This window comes from Nicotiana tabacum, chromosome 7 (genome assembly GCF_000715075.1).
Source record: "Nicotiana tabacum cultivar K326 chromosome 7, ASM71507v2, whole genome shotgun sequence".
Classification (NCBI taxonomy): domain Eukaryota; kingdom Viridiplantae; phylum Streptophyta; class Magnoliopsida; order Solanales; family Solanaceae; genus Nicotiana; species Nicotiana tabacum.
Window position 1 is genome coordinate 177,734,053 of NC_134086.1, and position 25,729 is coordinate 177,759,781.

Consider the following 25,729-nt stretch of genomic DNA (forward strand, 5'->3'; position numbering starts at 1 on the left):
GTTGAGCAAATCATTTCATCCTCAGACGGACGGACAGTCTGAGCGAACTATTCAGATATTGGAGGACATGTTGCGTGCTTGTGTTATTGATTTTGGAGGTTCATGGGATGAGTTTTTGCCGCTTGCAGAGTTTGCCTACAACAACAACTACCAGTCGAGTATTCAGATGTTTCTTCACCTCGCGCCCAAACGATTTAGCGACTCCTATTCTAAGAAAACTAGCACCTTAGAAGACTTCAGAAAATCGCCTCCTCTTCGTTTCCTCATCTCTCACTCGTCAGGTTCTGTCTCGCTGGCGAGCTGGTCATATCCGACGAGAACATTTTGTTGCTACATTTGTTTTGTTTTGATTTGCGGTCTTTGAGTATGAGAGCAGATTTAAGTCAAGGTTGATTTGAGTTCGTCGTTGGTGATAGATTTCCGGTGCCGATTCGAGTTTTCATCCACAATTTGTCATTCAAGACTGCGATACAATCAAATTTTAGATTTAACGAGGAATTTGTCTATTCCTTGGACTGATGGTAGATAGGCTACACCATTACATAAGGGATCTTTGCTTACTTAGGAAGACGATGGAAGCTGTAAAGAAGCATACTACGCGATCTTCTCCACGCCAAAGAACTCACAACCACTGATTTTTCTTCAAAAGACACAGACACACACACAATTGTTCGACTCTAAGAAACTGCTAACCAATCAATTGATGATATCATGAGTATTTAAACAAATTCCTTCTCATTTCCTAATTGACTTTCCTCATTCCTAAATCCATCTTCTCATTTCTTTGGCCTACACTTTTAAGTCTGAACCATGGGTGGTGATAACACTGAGAAGTACAATTCTAGTTCAGCATTTATTGCTGAGATAGGGTCTCCAAATTGCTGAAACATCGTAGGCTTCGAGCTCTCGAATTACAGTTATGCTAGGACACAGCGGTCAGTTCGGATAGAATTTCGATTTGGGTTCAAGAGATTCGAGTTTTCTGGCAAGTTTCGAGGTCGTCGAAGGTTGTAGTCCGATGTTTCCGGGCAGATTCGCGGTTCTATCGCAATATTATTTTGGAACTCTGTTCTTTTTCTTCAAGGTCCGTCTCTCGTTTCCTCTCTTAGATATTTATTTTCTTATCTTTGTGTGGCTATCTAATTTTTTTAAACATGTGATAAATTTCAGGGGAGTTTTCTTTAGTCACTTAGATTGTTAATCAAGAGAGATCACTTCACTATATATGCTTTACTGTTTCCTTCTATGTTTTAATCAATCAAGTATTTTGGATGCATGTTCTAATATTGTTCATCCATGTTTGCATTACTAGTTTCTCATTTTTAAAATGTTAGAACTTTGTAGCAGATAGAGAAGGGGGGAGTACAGGGGACGTCATGGCTTTTCCTATTTTATCGTAATGGCTTTTGTTTATAAGTTTATTGATATCAGGTGCCTTTGGATAGTTATTTGTTAGATGTGTTAACGTCTTTATTTAGTTTGGATAAGTTGCTTGAAATGGGTCATGGGGATATAATCCAAACAAGGGAATTGGACCGGAAATGTTTAATTATTTTGCTTTCCTTATTTTCTTAAACGCTAGTAGCATGTTTTAGGCCGACCACATTCGGGTAGGAAAACTTTAGGCTTTCTTCCTTTCATTTGAGGTAAGAGGTCGTCCCTTAGTTCATTATCCGGGGAATGCCCCGAAGGATTTGTATATAGTTTATTTCGGGGAATACCCCGAAGAACTTTGTAAATATTTAGTATTTACGATTTTGCTTTACACTTTTCTTTTATTAGATGAGGACGACCTCAAGCCTCTTTTTGTGTTTATTTGCCTCTTATGTGTTTTTTTTACCTAAATTTGAATATTCTAAAAGCCAACTAGATCGAGTACGCAACCGTGATTTTCACGGGACTTGGGGAGTACCTAACACTTTCTCCTCGAGTCAAATGAACCCCCTTACCTGAATCTCTGGTGCAGACTTAGTTTGGAGTCCAAAGTATTTTAAATGAAAAATTATTTTTTAAGAAAAACGGTGACCTGGCACACCGAAACCAATGTCAGGTGGCGACTCTGAGTTTTTTTTCTTTTTGAACACAATTTTTGTCACTTTTTAATTAAAACCCTTGTTTGTGCTTTACTAATCTTTTTATTATTTATAAGAGGGTTAGTGAGTGTGTAAAAAAAGGATGTGATATCTCTAGCGACTCTGCTGGGGAGTTGCAGGTTCGAGCTAGTACTTGATCTTGTTGGCTTTTTAGCTTGTTCAGTTGAGGTTTTTATGTGTTTTGTTTGCTTTATTTGATTTTTATTTTTATGTCGTTTTATTATTTGCTAGTTGCTTATTTGTTTACAGTTTTTACTTTATGTGTTACTGCTTTATAAATTGTCATCATTTGCATAACCCCGAGTCTTCTTTCTACAACAAGTCTTCCGGAGTACGTTAGAGCGTACACGGCCTTTTTGTGAGTCACTCGTGTCTTTAGGGGGTGGCGTGGGAGCGTGGAGTGGGCGGACAGCTAGAGCAGCTACCATCGACCACGTGCCACCCCGAATGCCTTGTCTAGTGAACCCCAAACGTAGGTCAGCCTTTAGGTCATGCTTATTTGCATCATATCATTTAAACCTAGTAGGGCTCGGTCCCAGGCACCGTGTCCCTTTGTAGAAAACCTATCCAAATTTTGTCAAAAATGGGTACGTGGCCAAAAAAAAAATTCAATCATCCTTATGTGATACATGTTGCATCTTTGAGGGTAAAAAGGTCATTTGGTGGACTGATGTTTGGGAAAGAAGGGTGAAAAATGTAGCAAGTAGGGCCTAGTTATATTTTTCTTTCACAACATTTTCAAAAAAAAAAAAGACCAAAAAAAATGAAAATGAAAAAAGATTTTACACTTTCCCATCATTTTCCAAAAAATCAAAAAAAGAAAGAAAGAAAAAATCCAAAAAGATTTTACATCTTCCATCATTTTTCAAAAAGACAAAAAAATATTTTTTTCCAAATTAGTGTCATTTTTTAAGCTTTCTCCCATGTCCAATCTGTCTGAACTACGCATACCTGATTCTCGTCTCTTGGGGTGGGATACATAGGCAACCCATATAGGGTCCGGTCTTCCTAGTGAGTCTTAGGTTCTTGGCTTTGCGGGATCTTAGCCAAAATTTGCATGTCTAGCCACTATTGGCCATATCGGCCATTATTGTAAAATGGGGTCATTTTCGCAAAAGTGGTTCAATTACCCATGTCTTAGGATCTTAAGTCCACAACTAGGTATCATATTACTTTAAGGTCCGTCCTTATTGAGTTTGCATCTTTAGCCACTTTTGGCCATATCGGTCGCTTTTGCAAAATGGGTCATTTCTGCAAATTAATTTTGGGCCATGATTATTGGGAGTTTGAATCCATATAAGCCTTAGTGAAGTATTTTTCCATGTCTTTGAGGTCATCTTTGTTGAGTTTGCCCTAATAGCCACATTTTGGCTACGTAGGTCATTTTACAAATAGCCCAATCGCGTCTTGCATGTGTCTAATAGAAGGTGTCGTGGCGTCACATGTGTCTTTTGATTCACTAACTCTATTTGATCTTATTTTTTCCATTCAGGTATGGAGCAATTTGCTAGAGTTTGAGCATGACAAATACCCCAGGACCATTCTAGTCAGGACCATTGTATGCACGAGCTGCTTGAGGAATTTTTTTTTTATTTTTTAGTCTATTTTATGTTGTCCTTTAATTTTTAGTCTTGTACAATAGTATCGAGTCTGTCAATCTAGTAAAGATTGTCGAGTCTTTTGTTATAGTACTCCCTGTTTTGTATTTGAAAACCCCCAAAAAATAGTATAAATGAAAAATCCCAAAAAGATTTTTATTTCTTAGTTTATTTTGTCCATTACTTTTTTAGAACTACGCTTGATCTGATTTATAAGTGACTTGATACGTAGGCAACCTACATAGGGTTCGATCGAATTATTAAAAAAGAAAAAGAAAAAAGAAAAAGAAAAAAAAGGTGAAATTGTAGATGTGGGAAGTGAGAGGAAAGAAAAGAGTGTTTATCAGAAAGAAAAATGAGCAAGCTAAGAAGTGCTAGAAAAGAAAGAAAAGAGAAGATTGAAATGAGTGAAATTAGGATGATGCCAAATCACCTCGTACCCTCGAAGCCATTCTAGAACCGTCAATTGTTGCTAGGGCATTGCGCGCAATGTGATATTTCTATCTGATAAATGCTCTAATGCTAACCTGGTGGCTTTGTTTTGCTCCCCTTTGTTTCTTTTATTGTTATCATAACATAGGGTGGTTAGTTTGTGGCACTTTGATGATTCTTCCATACAACACAAGGTCAAAGAGCAAGTAGCCATGGCTAGCAAGGAAACAGATACTGGAGTTGTTGACCCGTCGAGGGAGTTTGTGGAGTCGGAGTCTGAATTGAAAGAGCAGGTCCAAAGGTTGAAACAACAGATGGTAGAAATGTATCAGTCTTGGATCGGGGGCATCCTCCACCTTCATTCCCCACTAACTACACTGAAAACCTTACAACTATCCCACCACTATCACAAGCCCAGGTTCCCATTATCGTTGACCTTTCTCCTCAACATGCACCAGGATTTACCCCATACGACAATTACCCTGGCACTTCCTCCCAAACTTTCCATGCTTCACCGGCCAAAATAACCGCATTCCCTGCTCCAGATACCCAATACTATGCCCTGGAACCCACCTTCAAGGTCCCATATCCTTACTCTTACACTCCCCACTTTGAGCCTCATGTTGAAAATGAGAAACCACCCAAGAACGTGGAGTAAGAGGAGATATTTAGGAAGGTAAAGAGTCTGGAGCAATCATTGAGAAATATGCAAGGGTTAGGAAGCCAGGTGCGTGTGGCTTATAAGGATTTGTGTTTGTTCCCTGATGTTCAACTACTTGACGGGTTCAAGATGCCCAAGTTTGACTTGTATGATGGACATGGGGATCATGTAGCTCATCTGAAAGGTTTCTGCAGTAAAATGAGAGGCGTCGGGGAAAAAGACGAATTACTGATGGCATACTTCAGCCAAAGTCTAAGTAGGGCAGCTCTAGAAGGGTACACCCGCCAGGACACCAGCAGGTGGTACACATGGGATGATTTGGCTCAGGCCTTTGCTCGGCATTTTCAGTACAATATAGACATTATTTTGCAATAATCTAATTCCATGTTTATCTTTTAGTATAGTATTTTGCAATAATGATGTGGTAAAGATGGGAGAAATAGTGGAAGAGGGGCTGGAGTCAAGCAAGATCATGAACTATTCTGCCTTAAAAGCCACAACACAGGCAATTCAGAACGACGCGGGAAGCTTGCCGGGTCAGAAGGAACATGATGATGTTGCCATGGTTGTCTCAAGATCACGACATGGCCCAAGGGTCCGCCTCGCCAATATACTCAGCCTCGACCCCGACCCCAAACCCAAACCTATCCTCGAGCGCCACATAATCCACCTCGGTACTATCCTCCTAATAACATCTTGTCCTCTGTCCAGCCACTGGGTCACCCCAGAAGGCGAGCTCCAGCACCGCAAAATATCTACTAGCCTCTACGAAATTTTTTAGGTGCCCCATAACCCACATCCAAGCCAGGGGTATAGAGGTAAACAAATGTTGAAAGATAAATTTACACCGATAGAAGACTCATATGCAAGCTTGTTTGAGAAATTAAGGCATTATGACCTGATTGCACCTATTCCTCCATATCATGTGGACCCACGTGCAAGAAGCTTTGATCCTTCTAAAAGGTGTGAATACCATTCCAATGCCCAGGGGCACAATGTCGAAAGTTGTCGAGATTTGAAAAGAGAGATAGAAAGAATGATTGAAGAAGAGATAATTGTGGTCCAGGACAATGATACCCAGAACATCGCACAGAATCCTTTATCTTCACATGATGATACACACTTCGTGGGAGGATGCACCATGACAGAGAGTATGAGAATCCTCTTGGAAACTTGCTGACTGAAGTTAATGATATTGAAATTGGTGAAGGTCCTAGTAATTTTGATGTGCAACCCAGTAGCTAAGATGTCGAGCTTGGAAAGACTCTCTTTTCTTGGCTAGCAAGGGAGGAGTTTTGGTGGTTTATTTTGTTGTCATTTCTGTTGTCCGGGTTATTTCAGGGTTGTATTCCGGACATTGTCTTGTGGCTCAAACCTTTCTTCTTCTTATTTTGTCTAGTTCGTTTAGTTGTAGTAACTCGTCTAGTATTATTTAGGATTGTTCCAAAGTTATAACTCATGTCTATTTTGCTTGTTTTGCTCAAACCCTCTCCACCATCCATCTAATGCAATCTTATGTTTTCTATTAGTTCCAGTCAGTTTTTGTTTAGGTTACTTTTCCTTTTATAGTTCTTTTCATCCTGATTCTAGTGACATGACATGCACGTGCAATTCTTAGCCTGGTCTTGAAAGTTAATTTAATCATGAAGCAATTACACAGTTTTGAACATGATAAAATGAGGCATTTGAGGAAACAAGTAAAGATTCACGCATTCTGAGATAACCTAAAGCTTGAATTGAGTGAAACTGAGGCAGTTAGTCTGGGAAATCGAGAGGTTGATAAGAGCATACAACAAGGAAATATCTCTCAAGCAATTTTGAGGTAAATCAGTCAGTGCTGAAATGCATTCTTCTACATCGAAATAAGGTTGAGTCAAGTCTGCTCTGAACTGGCAAGGGTCATTCATTGAGATAAATGTATTGCCCATTGGCACATTTGTTTGTGTTGATTCCATTAATAGATACTATATATGATTTCTTTGCTTATCTTCAACTGCATGTTTGTATTTTAAAGTTTGGTATGACAATCGCATTTTATTCTGCTACCCAAACACTTTTATCCTTTGCTACCCATTTTGAGCCTAATTTTTGTTTCACGCCCCTCTTTTGGAATCAGAAATAGAGTCATGAACTAGAAAAGGAAAAGAAAAAAGAGAAAGAGAAGAAAAAAAAGGAAAAGAGAAAAAGAAAAAGAAAACAAAAAAAAATAAAAGAAAAAAAAAGGAAAAAGGAAAAACAAAAGAGAGAAGGAAAAGAAAAAAAACTTTGTCCTTTGAACTACGTTCGACCTGATTCTTGACATGTCAATATATGTAGGCAGTCTTACGGTTCGGTCACACCAAATAAAATATTTCATAATCCCCCGAAGTCAAAAGTGAGGCATTTTTTCTTAGAAATCTCATCAAAGCAAAAAAAAGGCAAAAAGCAAAAAAATAATTCCCCAAACTCCAAGAAACTGGGGAAGAAGTTTTAATTTTGCGAAAAGACCTGATTCCAAAAGTTGTAATTTTGAACCCTTTCATTTCAAATTATTTTGAGTCTTCATGTCACCCTTTCTTTCAACCCTGTCCAAAAGCCTACATTACAGTCCAAAGAAAAACCTTCTGACCAATCTTTGAGGATGTCAAATCAAGTGTGTGGTGGAAGTCTTGTATCATGAGTAATACCTTGTTCTCAGCACAAAGAGAGAAAATGATAAAATAAGAGAGTATTATCGGTGAAAACCCTCTTGGGCACCGTAAGGCAGCGGTGAGTTGAGAAAAGAGCAAAATGAGAGAGGCTTGATGGTGAAAACCCTTCAAAGCACTACAAGTCGACTGAGGATTGTGGATCAGATGGGACAATTGAAGCGCTAAAGCCCAGTTTCACAGCGAAGAGGTACAACAAGAGTTGAATAATAGGCTTGCTTGAGAGATTAGGCCACTTAATCCAAAGGTATATGTCATTGTCATTAGAGTTGGTATCCATATCTGATAGGTTTCTACTTTGTAATTTTCTTGTTAGGTATCACCTCTTTCACTTGTCCCTTATTTTGTTCCTCTTATTTTGTTTGAGTCCCTTCTTGAGTCTGTCTGGTCAAAACAAAATGAATTTGGCTAGCACATCAAAGTGCCATAAGTCAGGGAAAAGTGATATGCGCACTGAGTCTTTAACAATCAACTTGCTTTGGGATTCATGTGAAATTCAAGGGTTCGGTAAATGTCAATTCATGAGCAAAATGCAACAAATAGAGGATATTGAGATCTAACAGAGCGGAGGTGTTTTTTGTGATAAGGGTTGAAAAAAATGGGTAGTCGATAACGGTCAAGGTCGTCCAGGTTGAAATCAAAGTTATCTTGGCAAGTGTAGAAGCAGCCGCCCTCAAGGTCAAGGCCACAAACTAACCACCACATTTAAATTCACAAGTTTTCTTTGTTTTAAACAAGAACAAAATATTGCAAGCAAGTTGGTTCAAAAACAAGAAAAAGAGAAGAAAAGAAAAGAAAGAAAGAAAAAAGAAGAGAAAAATCGACAAAGGAAAGTTTCTAAAATCTTTGCCCTTACCTGTCTTGCTAGTGTGCATAAAATGTTGCCATTGCTCTTTACATTTTTCCTCCTAGGATAAAAAGTCCTAGTCTGATGGATTTTCCTCTCAATCAAAATCTTAGTCTGATGAATTTTCTCCTAAGATAAGGGACCTAGTCTGATGAATTTTCTCCTAGGATCAAAATCTTAGTCTGATGAATCTTTCTCCTAAGATAACAAAAAGACCTAGTCTGATGAACTTCCTCCTAGGATTAAAATTTTAGTTTGATGAATCTTTCTCCTAAGTAAGAGACCTAGTCTGATGAATTTTCTCCAAGGATAGAAAATTTTAGTCTGATGAATCTTTCTCCTAAGATAACGAAAAAGGGACCTAGTCTGATGAATTTTCTCCTAGGATCGACATCTTAAACTGATGAATTTTTCTCCTAAGATAGAAGACCTAGTCTGATGAATTTTCTCCTAGGATCAAAAATCTTAGTCTGATGAATCTTTCTCCTAAGATAACAAAAAAAGGACCTAGTCTGATGAATTTTCTCCTAGGATCAAAATCTTAGTTTGATGAATTTTTCTCCTAACATAGAAGACCTAGTCTGATGAATTTTCTCCTAGGATCAAAATCTTAGTCTGATGAATCTTTCTCCTAAGATAGAAGACCTAGTCTGATGAACTTTTCTTCTAGGATCAAAAATCTTAGTCTGATGAATTTTTCTCCTAAGATAGAAAACCTAGTCTGATGAATTTTCTCCTAGGATAGAAATCTTAGTCTGATGAATTTTTCTCCTAATATAACAAAAAAAACAAGAAAAAAAGGACTTAGTCTGATGAATTTTCTTCTAGGATCTAAATCTTAGTCTGATGAATCTTTCTCCTAAGATAGAAAACCTAGTTTGATGAATTTTCTCCTAGGATCAAAATCTTAGTCTGATGAATTTTTCTCCTAAGATAAAAGACCTAGTCTGATGAATTTTCTCCTAGGATAAATATCTTAGTCTGATGAATCTTTCTCCTAAGATAGAAGACCTAGTCTGATGAACTTTTCTCCTAGGATCAAAATCTTAGTCTGATGAATTTTTCTCCTAAGATAGAAAACCTAGTCTGATGAATTTTCTCCTAGGATAGAAATATTAGTCTGATGAATCTTTCTCCTAAGATATACAAAATAAGAGAGACCTAGTCTGATGAATTTTCTCCTAGGATCTAAATCTTGGTCTAATGAATCTTTCTCCTAAGATAGAAAACCTAGTCTGATGAATTTTCTCATAGGATCAAAATCTTAGTCTGATGAATCTTTCTCCTAAGATATAAGACCTAGTCTGATGAACTTTTCTCCTAGGATCCAAATCTTAGTCTGATGAATTTTTCTCCTAAGATAAAAAACCTAGTCTGATGAATTTTCTCCTAGGATAGAAATCTTAGTCTGATGAATTTTTCTCCTAAGATAACAAAAAAAAAGGGACTTAGTCTGATGAATTTTCTCCTAGGATCTAAATCTTAGTCTGATGAATCTTTCACCTAAGATAGAAGACCTAGTCTGATGAATTTGCTAGTCAAATGTTCTTGGTTTTACTCACAGGAGACGCACATCCCAGTCAAGTCTTTAGTTTTACTCTCATCATTGCATCAATAACATAGGTGATTTACAGTTTTTCTAATAACTCACGAATCTTCCTAGTGCAAACTGGGGCAGAAAATTCTGTTTGTTTTGTTGTTTTGATTGCAGGCACCCACATGGAGAACGAGGGAAGACATTTCAGGGTTCATTTCAGACTCATTTCAAGTTTCAAGTCAGTAGCAGGCACCAACTTGGAGAATAAAGGTAGTCATTTCAGAATCCAATTCAAGTTAGAATTAGCGGAAGCTCGCGACAAAAATGCGAATCAACGGTCCGAGATTATTAATAGAAGTGATCTCAATCCAGAATTTAAAAAAAAAAAGAAAAAGAAAAAGGAAGTGAATCCAAAATGCAGAAGCTGAGACAAGAGGTGGATTGCTCATGACATGACTAAAGTCAGAAGCATGGTGTGTCCAGTTTTGGTCCGAAAAGCTGAAGAAGAATGAACTAGCACCCGCAACTAGCAAGCATCAAGGTTCAAATCTAAAGTCTGCATGAAAAATCATTCAAGACTCAAGATCAAGCTTCAGAAGACTTATAGATAGGAATCTTGTAACTCATAATTGACAGGCTTAGTTAGTCTTTTTCATTTTTTTTTATTTTGATGTAATAACAGGACCGCGGATCGGAACCTCAACGGAACGGCACCTCGACCGGCTCTCCACCTCAGTGTACTCTATCACCTCATTCACTTCTGAACTACACGTGGCCTGATTCCTTTATAGCCAAGGATATGTAGGCAACTCAGATACCAGGGTTCGGTCATATTCTCTTCCTTTTTCTTAGTTTTTGATCTCTCTAAATAAGGGTCGGGTCAAAAAACCTGTCTAGTCGTTCTTTGTCTGAAAATACTTCGTATTTTCAGTCAAAGAAGGGCAGCTGTAGACATGTGATTTTTGACCTTCCCCAATATTTTACATATTTTAGCCTTTAGATATTTAGTTTAGGCCTAATATCGTTATTTTACCTAGTTTTAACTATTTTACTTTATTTTGTCACAAAAAAAAAGTTACAAAAATATTTTCTTTTATTTAGGTTATTGATATTTTATTTTGTTACTTTTAGTTTATCTATCTTACATAAAATTTTAAAATACAAAAAAATCGTTACAATTTATTTTCAAGGATATTAGTGTTTTGGGTAGTAATATTATTTTAATTTTGCAATAATCTAATTCCATGTTTATCTTTTAGTATAGTATTTTGCAATAATGATGTGGTAAAGATGGGAGAAATAGTGGAAGAGGGGCTGGAGTCAAGCAAGATCATGAACTATTCTGCCTTAAAAGCCACAACACAGGCAATTCAGAACGACGCGGGAAGCTTGCCGGGTCAGAAGGAACATGATGATGTTGCCAAGGTTGTCTTAGGATCACAACATGGCCTAAAGGGTCCGCCTCGCCACTATACTCAGCCTCGACCCCGACCCCAACCCCAATCCTATCCCCGAGCTCCACATAATCCACCTCGGTACTATCCTCCTAACAACGTCTTGTCCTCTGTCCAGCCACTGGGTCACCCCAGAAGGCGAGTGCCAGCACCCAAAATCTCCACCAGCCTCCACGAAATTTTTCAGGTGCCCTATAACCCACATCCAAGCCAGGGGTATAGAGGTAAACAAATGTTGAAAGATAAATTACACCAATATGAAAGTCCTATGCAAGCTTGTTTGAGAAATTAAAACATTAGGACCTGATTGCACCTATTCCTCTGAATCATGTGGACCCGCGTGCAAGAAGCTTTGATCCTTCTAAAAGGTATGAATACCATTCCAATGCCTAGGGGCACATTGTCGAAAGTTGTCGGGATTTGAAAATAGAGATAGAAAGAATGATTGAAGAAGGGATAATTGTGGTCCAGGACAGTGACACCCAAACATCGCACAGAATCCTTTATCTGCACATGATGATGCACACTTCATGGGGAGGATGCACGGTGACAGGGAGTATGAGAATCATCTTGGAAACTTGCTGACTGAAGTTAATTTGCCTCCCACTATCCAAACATTCCATAAGAACCAAGTCTATGAATGTGACAATGTGCCTCTTTTCTTGCCTTGACAGCACACATTTGTTAAAAAATTCGATCAACACTTTGTGGGGTGGCTTCATCTCATTTTTGTAAATAGCCTTGGGCTCGAGCTCTTCTTCATTGTCACCAAACTTCCTAGTAATGGCAAGGGAAGTAGGGAAATTCTCTAGACTTGGTCATTTGAGCTTCTTATAATCATTATACCCTTCAACAGGTAAACCTAAGATATCTTCCAGTTCTTTATCATCAAAGTTCAATGTCACCCCCTTTGACCACACTGGCGACCCTACTATTTTTGATCTCACAATTCGCCATGAACTCTACAATCTCAGTTATGGCCTTCCATCCATCTGAAAGACCATGTCCTTTCAATCTTGCAACTGTAACTTCTCCAGTAGCATTAACATCCCTTCCTCCTCCAAGTCCCTAAGGAGTCTTCCTTTTAGGATGGTTCTCTTCCCAAACTTAACCATCTTGTCTTTCTCAACATCAGCTTTTTCTTCTTCTTCTCCACTTCATTCTTCTTCTTCAACTATTTTCACTTTTCTTGATTTTAATGCAGACCTGGTTCTTTTAGCCAGAGTAGATGGCTCAGCAGACTTTATTTTTGAAACAGACTTCTTTGTAGAAGTCTTGACTTTCTTAGATTTTGGAGTCACAACCTCCACTTCTTCTGTCTCATCTTCATCCCGAAGGACCAGGTCCATCTCATTAATTTCAATAGCCTCAACAGGCTTAACCACCTTCTTCTTTCCCTTAGAAGCAACTTTTCTCTTACTTTCTTCTAAGGTCTTTTCCAGTTCAGCCTCACTCTGCTTCTTCTGACTCTTTGTAGCTCTTCCTATTGTGGGAGGAGTCTCTACAGGGATAGAAGAGGCAACCTTCCTCTTCTTGTTTGCCTAGCAGTGCCAGGGATTTTAACTCCTGAACTTCCTTTCTTTTTGGGATTGTAACTGTCAGTCACCTTTTTTAGTAGATCTGCGAAGGTTTCCTGTTCAGATGGAACACATTATTCTACATTTTCCGCCAATCTAACTAACCCCTCAGCATCTTCTCTAGACCCACGTTCCCCTATTTCTCTCACACTTTCTTCTTCTCCATCAGATTCCTCACTTCATTACCATAGCACCTGTTTCTTTTGTCAAGCTAACAGAAGTGGGTGAAGATTCAGCCACTCCTTTTTTCACTCCCCTTACAGTACCTCGAACACCCTCACTCTCTTTTTCTTTTCTATTTTTATTTTTACCACCAAATTTTCCAGACTCAGTTGTTTCAACCCCATCCACAGTACCTACTAGAACAAACCTATTCTCCAAATTTGTAGCAACCTGAGTGATGATTTCAGAAGTAATATTTGGACCAAATATTACCTGCTCTGTTTTAGAAGAAACAGTTTCTTCCCCCTCAATAGCAGATTTGAATGATTCATCAGATTTTGGGGTTCTTCTTCTCGACTTGCTTTCAATTTTACATTAATTTTGTTGATTTGTTCTCCTTCAACGACAACCTTGCGAGCAATTCATCCAGTTGGAGAATGGCAATATTATTTGATTCCTGGATGGCAATGATTCTGCTCTCCCAAGTGATAAGCAAGACTCTAGTAAATATATTTTCGACCCTATCTTCTTCAGGAATAATCTTTCTAAGAGATTTCAGCTCATTTTTCAGTGTAGTGAACCTTGTGTATATCTCTTGAATGGTTTCTCTTTCCTTCATAGAAAAATTCTCATATTAAGAGTACAGTAGAGTTCTTTTGGATCTCTTCACCTGAGGTGTTCCTTCATGAGCCACTTGCAGTGTGTCCTACATTTGCTTAGCAGTGGTACAACCTTGGATTTTGTTGTACTCATCTGGACCAAGTCCACAAACAAGTCATTTCTTAGCTTTAGCATTCTTCTCCCACTTCCTCAAGTCTTCAGCAATGCAATCTGCTCTTGTCTTTGGCACATCTACTCCTTCAGCATTTTTCTTCAAGGTAGCCAATGGACCATCGGTGACAATATCCCATAGCTCATAGTCCTCTCCTATAATGTGATCTTTCATCCTATTTTTCCGCCAAGAGTAGTACTGGCCAATAAAGAGTGGTGGCCTAGCAGTGAATTGCCCTTCCTAGTTTCCAGGTAGTGTATTCATGTTGATCTTCTCTTAAGGTGTAAGCCTCTTCAAGGATAACTCGCTCTAATACTAATTGATATTTTATACTTCAATACTACACAAGAGGGGGATGATTTGTGTGGTGCCAAATTTTCGCGTGCATAGATTATAGAAGGATTTGGTTCTTCTATGTGTTCCTTAACCTACTATTGCAGATATAATAAATGCAGAAAGTAAAGAACACAAGTATTTTTACTTGAAAAACACCCGGCTCAAAAGGTGAAAAAATCACGACCTACTACTCAGTAGAGTTTTCACCAACACTTTACTAAATACTGAGCCAAAACACCATTTACAAAAACTCTTTATAATCCTAAAGATTAAACTCTAATCCCGTTGTTGCAACCGGCCTCTAACTGTTGCGACAACTTCAAGTTAACTTTAACTTGAATACTCAGAGTACCTAATACAATTGCTTCTAGATAAAGCTGAAAGGTACAAATCGAAAACACCTACTACAATTGAACTAGAATGAATGACATGCATTTAGAACCGGTTCTTCTATCTGGTTCACGTAACTTCAGGTTTGCACACTTGAATCACACAAGAATTGCTTGCAAAATGCCTTGCTATTTTGCTCTCAACTCACGTTTAACTTCAGCGTTTGTGCATCCCTGTAAAGTGAGAATATCCTGTAATTTATAGAGTTAGTAGAATAGGAAATAACTAGAGTCCCAATACTATACTCTTCCTTGGTGAAAGAGTTCTAGTTAACTCAACTTCTAACTCCTTCCTTATCTTGAATAGTGTTCTCTTTGAGTAAGGAGTCCTTCTCTTTATCAATTATGCAACCTTTTTGATCAGGAGATATCAGATATAATAAGTTAAACTTATCTCCCTCACGTGCATCCCTTATGTTTGAATCTGCCTGTGCCTTTGTATACTATGGAGGGACCCGATTTATTCTTGAGTTCCTTTATCAATCTTCAAAACCAACTTCACTTGGGCCAACAAGTTACATCTTAATTTGTCCGGTAAACTACTCGGGGCTCCCATGCAGGTTTAGTAAAAGGGAGGGGATCTTTCTTGTTCACCCGGGGGATCATTCGTTATGAACTAAAAAGTGGTTAGTTGATTAGTGAGGTCTTAAAAATGTCATAGAATTCATGCTGATGATTAAAATAAAAGATAGAACATAACATTTAGTTTTTTTCCAATTTGGATTTAAGTTATATATATAAATAATATCAATAATTTTTGCACTATCAGTGCAATATAGTAATGAACAGCTTATTGCATGTTGCTATTTGTTTTCCTGTTTATTATATAAGGTTCGCTGCGAAAACATATTGTTACAGGTCAATTTTATCTAATAATGTTAAAAACTTTTTATATATATATATATATATATATATATATATATAGAGAGAGAGAGAGAGAGTGACGAAGCCACATGATACATAGATAAAATACTACGTTTTAGAGGTATAAAGTATATAATACATACTGAACGCTCTTTGTTGGGAAATTTTTTTCGCTTCTTTTAAATTTGAACACCATTGGAGAAATTTCTATGTATATGGGGGCCGCACACACAACTTAAGCTCCTTAATAAGGGAGAAAGTTCACTGAATAGAAATTACGTATAATAGGTGCAACCACACTCATGGCCTAACCAAATTGTATTGAGGACCCAAGTAGGAATTAGTTATCCAATTCGTAAGATGTTCACTCTAATGAATCACGACTATTAACTCCTTGTTTGGTCTTTTACGTAAATTAAGGATTAAACCAAGTCTTAATTAAGACAACATACGTTTATGTCATGACCAATATATATGTCCTTTTGTTTAAACCACAGATTTCTGGAAATTTTTAAGGAATGAATTAAAGTAGGACTACATCATTAGGCTAACTGACTAATCATAATATAACAACAAATAGTAATCACGATTTTGTTGGAAAATTAGTGCGATAGCTCTTTGGTTTTCCATCTTCTTGCAACACTGGGATTCTGCTTATAAGCATAATATTTTTACTTATCCTTTTTGCTAAAATCACATAAATCTTATTTTTAATATTTTTAAAGAATGTGAAAAAGTTAATATGACAAGTAAACAGGATCAGTGAAGTATTATTCATGTTTGACCAAACTAAATTATTACTGAAACAACCTTCCACTAAAAGATTTTAAAATTTTAAAAAATAATAGTTAAGTCTATGATTAGCTATATACCTGCTGCACTAGGCATGCACAAGGAAAACAAGTTTAAAATATAATTAGTTAGTACAGGTAGATGGAGGTCCTTATTATAAATAAATGCTTCTAAAGCTAGATTGGTTTAAGACTGACATTTGGAGGTCAAAATTTTATTCGTTTTTTGTGTGTTTAATTATATGATGGACATGGAAAAAGAATCTCAAACTCATTGATTGGTATAAAAATTATATATAATTAAGACAGAAGTAGTGATTTAGCTATAAGTCCAACAAAAATTATATTAATGATAGAAGGTATTGGTTCTCCATCACCAAGAAATAATACTCAGAAGCAGGTGCTTAGCTAGTATGTGTAGTTGTTTTCGTCCGAACTTTATATTTATTTTAAGAAATTCATTTAATATGCATAAATTATTAATTTGGAATTCAGTAAATTAAAAGGATTAAATTCCAAACCCTTAAATTTCAAATCCTAATTTGGCTTCCACCTGTAATCAAAAGTGGAAAAATAAGAAGATCGATTTATGATTTTATAATTCCTTAAATAGCAATGTTCATACATAATCTAGAATAATATAACCCAAGAAATATTAATTAGGAAAGGAATTGGACTATTCTACCCTTATTTATATCTTAAGATATAATCTCTCTTTATTGAATATTTATTCTATTTATCTGTTATCTCCATCTTTAAGGACAATTATTACTAACGGTAAAAAAGGAAAAAAATAATCAGTTTTGACTTGCACTTCTAAAATGACAAATAATTTGAGACAATTATTTTAGCATCTACGACTATTAATATGAGATGGAGGGAGTACTAATTAAGATATTTGCAAAGACAAATAGCAAAATGGCCAAGTATTATGGACCAAGAAATATAAAACAAAGAAAAGAACAGAAGTGGACTCTTTTGAAGTTTTTCTAGTAAGGAACCCCACTTGGAAAGTAAAAAAAAATAGTATCCCTCTATTCCTTTGCTCGCCCAACCAAATCAACATCAATTATTTGTTTCTAGAAGCAAGAAGGTAGAGAAAAGATAGGTGAATTATTTTTTAATAATTTAAATGATTTATATTTAATCTATATCTATACTATATTAAAAGTACGAAGGCCACTAGCGAAATGTCGTTCGCCTTTTTTACCCTTTAAAATATAGAGTTCACATTAAATAAAATAGTAATGTGAGTATTTCATTAATATTTAGGAATAATTATTTAATTAATTCTCCTATAATTTAGGAATAACTATTTAATTATTCTCCTATTATTGACAGTCTAGAAAAGTTAATAAAATTTTGCTTAATTTTTTTCCTATTCGTTCTACTCCCTATGTTGGAGAAGTTAATACCTTTAAGGTTTTGGAGACCTCTTTTGTAATTAAAAAAATTCTGCTTAGCCTAAATTTTCGTCCCTACGTTCAACTCCCTATGTTGGAGTATTAAATTTGTTTATTTTGTAGTTAATACCTTTTAGGTTTAGGAGATCTTTTTTGTTAAGTTCTTTTGCCTTAAATCTCATACACAATTTTCTTTTTGGTTAGGAGTCTTTATTATTTGGTAAAATTACTTAATCTCAATATGTAAATATACTTACTAAAAGTTATATTCGAGTATAAAATAAAAGATTTAAATTTTGTAAATTGATGAATATTGATCCTATATATAGCTAACTCAATAAAGAAAAAAAATTATACTTTATAAAATTCCACGATCATCATGCAATATATTCAAATTAAACTTAGTTCAAGTTTTATATAATCAACTTTTCAATTTTAGCAAGAATAAAGAGTTTTTGAAGATGTAAGAGCTTTTCTAAAAAAAAAAATTAAAAGCTATTTTCAAGTTCATTTTAATAGAAAGAAGACAATCCCTTTTTTTTTTCTTGGGAGCAAAATACATGTTGTTATATTTCTTTAATCAATAAAAATATATATCAACTATTATAAAAGCACAAAGCCTTAGAGCGAAATATTAATAAACCTTTTTACCCTTAAAATAACTTTCAAATAGGATAAAATTGACATTTAATTATTTTTCCTAATATTTATAACTTTGAAATCAATTATAATATTACGATAAAAGTATTAACTTGATTGTCCATTTTTATTGATTACTACATAACGAATCATAATATAGATGGCTACTAAGACAAAAGCAATATTCATAAGATATTCTAATATCAAATTACTAAAAAATATTTTTGCATACGTTAATTTAATTTTTACTTAAATAAATATTATTAGACAATATCATGAATAAAATTCTTTGTATGTGTGTCAATATCATGATCAATATTTATCATTTTGAAAAACTCAAACTTTTACTTAATATTTTTTTGTGACTAAAACCATGCTTTGAATGTTATATATATATATATATATATATATATATATATATATATATATATGTGTGTGTGTGTGTGTGTGTGTGTGTGTGTGTGTATTTGTATTAATTCTCATCAATATATGGTACACGCGTAATGCGTGTATCCTGAGACTAGTTATATTAAAAGCACGAAAGCCCTTAGCGAAATGTCGTTCGCCTTTTTTACCCTTTTTAAAACAGAGTTCACATTAGATAAAATAGTCATTTAATTATTTTTTCTAAAAATAGATATTTAGTGAATTCCCTACTATTTAGGAATAGTTATTTAATTACTCTTTTAATATTGGCACACATACTAGGAAACATTTTCGTTCTCTACACAATAGGAAGTTTTCGTTCAACTTCATATTTACGAGTATTATTAAATTTTCTTTCTAATTTAGGAGGATATTTTTTAGTTAATAAAAATTTGTCTAGTTCACACAAAATAGGAAGGTTTTCGTCTTTCTTTAGTTAATAAAATATATATATTTAAAATAATTCTCATCAATATAGGGTACACGCGTAGTGCGCGTATCCTGAGACTAGTTATATTAAAAGCACGAAAGCCCTTAGCGAAATATCGTTCGCCTTTTTTACCCTTTTTAAAATAGAGTTCACATTAGGCAAAATAGTCATTTAATTATTTTTTCTAATATTTATAAATAGATATTTAGTGAATTCCCTATTATTTAGGAATAGTTATTTGATTACTCTTTTTAATATTTATAATATTGGCACGCATACTAGGAAACACTCTCGTTCTCTACACAATAGGAAATTTTCGTTCAACTTCATATTTACGAGTATTATTAAATTTTTCTTTCTAATTTAGGAGGATATTAATTAGTTAATAAAAATTTGTCTAATTCACACAAAATAGGAAGGTTTCCGTCTTTCTTTAGTTAATAAAAATTTAACTAACTCATATACTAGGAAACGTTTGATACTTTCAACTATATTTAAATTTAAGAGTACTAAAATTTCAACTAAGAAAGTTTTGATATAAATTTTTGACACTGAATTTTTTTATATAACTATATTAGATGAAGACGAGCTCTTTGAGAACTTATTAGAGTCTTTTCTCTAATAAAAGTTTTACACAATTTTATATACGCATGTAATTCTATAGAAGAAGTTAGAATTTCACTTTTTCATCATCATAATTTTTGCCTTTCGAGCAACAACTACAAAATCTAGAGTTCCGGGTTCTCTTTCTTTGAGCAATTTTTTTTATATTAGTAGTTGAATTTTGCGTTCATGTTTAATTTGCATGCACGTGTTTAACAAATACATCTTAATTTGATTTTCTTAATTGTAAAGCTTGGTGAATAGTATCCTTTTTGCATTAGACTATATGCTTAAACCTTTTGTCAAGTTAGTTCTTTTATTATTTTCCCGTGCTCTTATTGGATCTTTTTCTTCGTTTTTAGCCGCTTTTAATAGTACTTATATTGGACAAAACTGTATTAATTATTTTTTAAAAAATTTTAAGATTTTGTACTTACCTAAAACTTTAGTTATAATCTTTTAATTGTTTAAACTAAGCATGAAGTGTTAATATTCACTACTCTAAAATCAATTAAGATTTTACCTTATATAAATTCTTTCTTTATTTGGACTAAAATACCTTTATTAATTTATTTTTAATAGCATTGAATTTAATAGAATAATGGAATACGAGCTCTATACATACTCTAATTTAGTAACGGAATGTGAATAGATCATCATTCGCTTATGTTGAATAGCTATGTGGTCAATGATTTTGGTACTATGAGTTCATGCTTGATTACTATTACCGAAAAATATCTAAGAGAAGATTGAACGTATTTTTTGGTTTGAATATTAAACCATTTACTGAATCAAAGTTCTTTGAAAAGAGTTTTTCTTTAAAAACTTTAAATCTTCAAAAGTTACGTGTTCTTGTTGAAACTTAAAAAGAAGAATAATAACTTATGAAATTTAAGAAATTAAATAATAAAATTGAAATATTAATTTGTTTTGTTTCTTGATTGGAATTTTTTCTTGTGGCAGTTTTTTCTTTATTAAGTGATGTGTATAAGATCAATATTCATCATTTTCAGGGACATGCACTTTTATTTTACAACTCAAGCACAATATTTTAATATAATATTATTACGTTTTTTTTTAAAAAGTCTTTACCACTTGAGATAGTATATACGCGCAACGCACGTAACATAAGACTATTGTGTACAAAAGAAGCATGACCAATCTCGGTCCTTTTTTCAGTAATCTCGTCATTATTTAATCTTCTTTTTTATCCTGTTATTGTTTAATTTTCATATTATAATCCTATCATTATAATTCGATTTTTTTAATCAACTACATAATATAGCAGAAAATAGGAAAATGAATAATTTTTTCAAAATCTTTTGGAAATGATAAGTTTAAGACTGTGAAAACTAGAGCTTGAAAAATAAGTACAGTATAGATTCGAATAGATTTATTAAAATATAAGGTCTCTATTAATGTTCTTAGTGGGAGAACACTTGGATGTGAAAGTAGAAAAACAATTAAGAAAATAGAATTAACAAAAAAAGAACGAACAATTTCATATGAATATTAATTATTAAATAATAAATTAATTAAAGTCTTGAGGTCAGAATATGACGCTACTTGTAGTTGAAAAATAGTTACAATCCTAAAATTTCAAATGTCCCAAAATTTCTTATAGAATTTGATACTTTGAAATAACAGTTATTCTCCAATAAGAAAATTGAAAAATGGTTATTTGTGAACTTTTTCCTCTTTGACATTGGACAAGAACAAAGCTGGACTGGGCTTATGGGACCCATAGTGAAAAAAAGAGAGTGATGGGATAACGTTGAAATCTATTGGGCTGGGCTTATGGGGCCCGCCGCCGCAGCCGCCAACTACCGCCCCCCCTAGAAAAGGACAGGAGTTAGTTGCTATTCTTCTTGAAATCACAGCTATGCCACTATCTTTAGTCTATTTACTCTTTTTGTGGCCCATTACAAACTTGTTTTAGTTTTATGACCCCGTATCATTTTTTATACGTGGGAGATTTATTTTTACACATAAGAGATCTCGTAAGAGATCTAAAAAAGATATTTTCTTAATTTCAACATTGTAAAAAGTCATGGAGGCTTAAAAACCCCGTCAATTTTATATTTTGTCCTAAAAATATACATAAGGAAGGAGGGGATAGAAGAATGAAATTATAAAGTGGGGAACTGAATCCTCACAAACAAAGTAAAAATTCAGATAGTCAATCAATCGAGATACTAAGATTCCCTTGTTACCTATTTCACTTGTTTAACTTATAATTACATGTTAGAGATAAATTACATGTTAGAGATAAATCAGTCGAGCTAATGGACGTCAAAAATTCGAATAGCACAATAGTCAAGAAATCACAGTTCATATGGTAAAACAAAATATTTTGAATATTAGTATGTTTCCATAAAGTATATTTATCAAAGTTTATAATTCTAATATTTTTGTGAACATAATTCTTCGTAATTTTGAAAGTTGTAAAGAAATAGAATGATCTCTAATATCGCGGGATATTCAATAAAAGGAAATGCATATTACTCCCTCCGGTTCATTTTAAATGTGTCGTTCGAGCCAAAGAAATTTGGCCCAAAATATCAAAAAAGGCATAAATCATCATTTTCAAATCTGTACTAAATGATTATGCATTTTTGTTAATTAAAAAAAGACTTCTCTACGGTTATTATTCATTTTGAGGAGTGATAAAGATTAATTTAGTCCAACATTTTTTTTGATTAATGCTATTAAATATATTTTTTTATGAATATGCTAAAACCTTAAACTAGGAGGTCGTATAATAAATTAAAGAAGAGATAGTAATAATAATAGCAAATACGATATGGGAAGTGGGAACTCCATCCATCCAGCGACTTTAGCGTAGGCTATTTATGTTGTTAGGTGAATAATTACTGCTAATCATGGTTTAGACATGTGATGCTTTATGGTGTAACCAATTTCTATCTTCTTCTATTATATGCTGCTTATATCGGTTGACCCTCTACCTGCTTTTGTTTTGTTTCTCATAAATAAATTACGAGGAAATTTTTACAACCAAACCTTTTTATTACTTTTCATATATATATTTGACCTTTGAAAATTGTGTCCTCTTACTTTCCTTTGTCTCCTTTGGGGTAGAAGCGGAGCCATGATTAATTTGAAGCTTATGAATTCGGAGTTCTAATCCTTTTAAGTTATTGAGTTTTAAATTATTAATAATGTGTACATATTCAATAAATTTTTTAAGACAAATACATGAATTGAACCAAAACGACTGGGCTCGATCAAACCCGTACTCAATGGGCTAGCTCCGCCCCTGCTTTGAGGGTGTCCTTTTGTAGGAAGCTTCGCAAGAAACTGAAGAAAAATTTTGTCCATTATGTAAGATGTTACCTAAGGAGTTTCCTATATCTTTTTCTTTGGACGTGAATCTAAACATTATTCTTAATATAAATTGGCGATGATATTTATATTACCTCACAAATGTGATCTGATAACACCCCTAAAGATTATGACATTTTCTAACGAAGTTATTAAAAGGAAAATATTGATAAGGAGAACGATAGTTCTTACAAATGGAAGGCAAAGATTGGATCAAAGAGAGAGGCTTTGGGTCCACACATATTTTTAATTTTGCAAGGGGAGACGGGGTAGTTATGCATGTGACATTGTGACGTCGCAATTTGGACTTTTAAAGCTATATATATGAGGTAAAGAAAATTATGAGGTTATTGAGAGAGATGTACAATAATTAAATTGGTACCAACAAAGAATGTGGTATAATAATTAATATACTTTTATTCTTACAAAAAGTTTCGGGTTTGATTTTTGAGTATGAAATTACCTTGTTAGGAAATACTTTATATATCTATAATATGGAGCTTTATGTGGCGCAAATCTTTATTTAATTGAGCCTCAATACGAATATCGTATACCGATTGAATACAAATAATTAAATTAATAATGTAGGATAAAACTGCGTGCAATAGACCAATGTATCTGATCTTTTGTACCGGACTGTCTTTTTTTTTTGGTAGGGGTAAGTAGTACGAACTTGGATCCAATTCTTTTTTTAAAGAGTGAGATGCAACAACAACAATAACAACAACCCAGTATAATCCCACTTAGTGGGGTCTGGGAAGGGTAGTGTGTACGCAGACCTTACCCTTACCCTAGCGTAGAGAGACTGTTTCCAAATAGACCCCCGCATCCTTCCCTCCAAGAACTTCCCACCTTACTCTTGGAGAGACTCGAACTCACAACCTGTCGATTGGAAGTGATGGTTGTTTATCATCAGAGCAACCCCTCTTGTCATTAAAGAGTGAGATTAGAAGAGGAAAATATTGTGTGTATGTACTTGGGAGGAAAAAAATATCTTATGGAAGCTTCTAAAGTCTCTACCTAACACATGTCATAATTAAAAAAGAAAGGAAAAAAGAGGATGGTAGATATAGGTTTGGAAGTGATCTATTTTCGTTGCGCGAAGAGACATTTTAATTTTATATTTTTGGCTTTCTTTTGGGATTCCTTCTCCTTTTCTAGAGGAATATGAATATGAATATGAATATATATATTGCTTGATTGGATTTGTCACACATGCCTTAGATTGCACTTTGAGATCTTGTCCCTATTTTCTTGCTTTGAAACATTTCGAAGAATTATTAATAGACATACCACGGTAACTAATTAGCTAGTTGATAATCATATTAAAAGTTGCACATATTAGAGTCAGAATCATCTACTTTATTTATTTAATATTGTATATTTTTTATATGTAGTTTGTGCTTCCACAATGCTTGAGAATACGGACTATAGTCTTTTTAATTACATGGGTTTAGACAATTTTATTAACCAACTTTTAATGTTGAGTTAGGTTCAAAGTTCATAATTCCTATTAACATAATATGGTAGCAAGTCCAAACAACCAACGAATATGATTCGTGCTCATGGAAATCTCAGGCGAAACCTAAAACGTTTTGGTTCTTCCAACTATTAGTACAAAAGTTCCACGTAATAAAAATACAGAGCGTTGAACAATTTTAAACAATTAATATATGCCGTGATCTTAAACTTTAATCTGATATATTTTACGTTTTGTCATATTCATGAAGTGGAAAATAATGACATTTCTGTACTAAAACTCGTGCCAAAAATCCCGAATTAAGCTTTTAAACAACTATTTAGAAACTTTTTTTTTTCGGCCAAACTTTTGACTTAGAGATTAAACACCGAAAAAGAAAATTTTACCTTCATAACATTTCAGATAATTAAAAAAACAGGAACTAGAATTGATCGGCACATGTGTTTTTTTTTTCTTCATGTTTTTCTTTGGAGATAGTCGCACGTAATGACAGACATATTATTAAAGGACTCTACATTTGCTTTCTTATTCTTGCTGACTAGAAATGAACCTTCACAATCATGTTATGTCAAGGTACTATAGGAAGAAAAAATAGTATAATTCGTCCCAATTTATCGTAATTGATTAGTTAACATGTTAGTTAAACATATTTTGAAACACAAAAAAATTATTGGCTTTAAAGTTCTATTTTTATTAAATAAAATTATTTTGTGAAATTAGTCGAGGTACGAGTAAATTAATACAACACGAGTACCGAGAGAAAAGTAACGATGACTTTTCCTTTTGTCGGTCTCGTTACGTTTGTGTGGAATTTTTTAAGTTTGAAAAGCGGCCGCTTGATATTTGATTCACTCTAAATTAGTTTAAAAAAAAAAGATAGATTGTGATATGTAAATGAATCATTTACCAATTTTGATAATATCATACTTAATTTGAATCCTTATCTTTAGAACACTCATCACAATCGCAGCCATCCTTGTCTACCTTGTATTTTCATCTTCTAACTTCTTACCCTTCCAATTTTGAAGATTTCTATAAAAAGTATATTTTCATGTCATAATTCTTTTGAAAAATTCTTGATTAGTTCTTTTCTTAGATGACTTGGATATTTACAAGTTTAATTTTGCTCTGCCGTGAATTTTCAGAGTACTCTTTCCATTCAAATAATTGTTCTTTTCTCTTTTAGTCCGTCCCAGAAATTTTAAG

General features: G+C 34.2%; 1 long non-coding RNA gene across 1 annotated transcript; it reads left to right on the forward strand.

Annotated features, from left to right (window-relative positions):
• The first annotated feature begins 205 nt into the window (after positions 1 to 205).
• Positions 206 to 3,854, forward strand: LOC107810315 (uncharacterized). Its single transcript, XR_001653613.2, has 2 exons — positions 206 to 1,084; positions 3,586 to 3,854. It is a non-coding gene; the product is annotated as an uncharacterized LOC107810315 (long non-coding RNA).
• Positions 3,855 to 25,729: the final 21,875 nt, after the last annotated feature.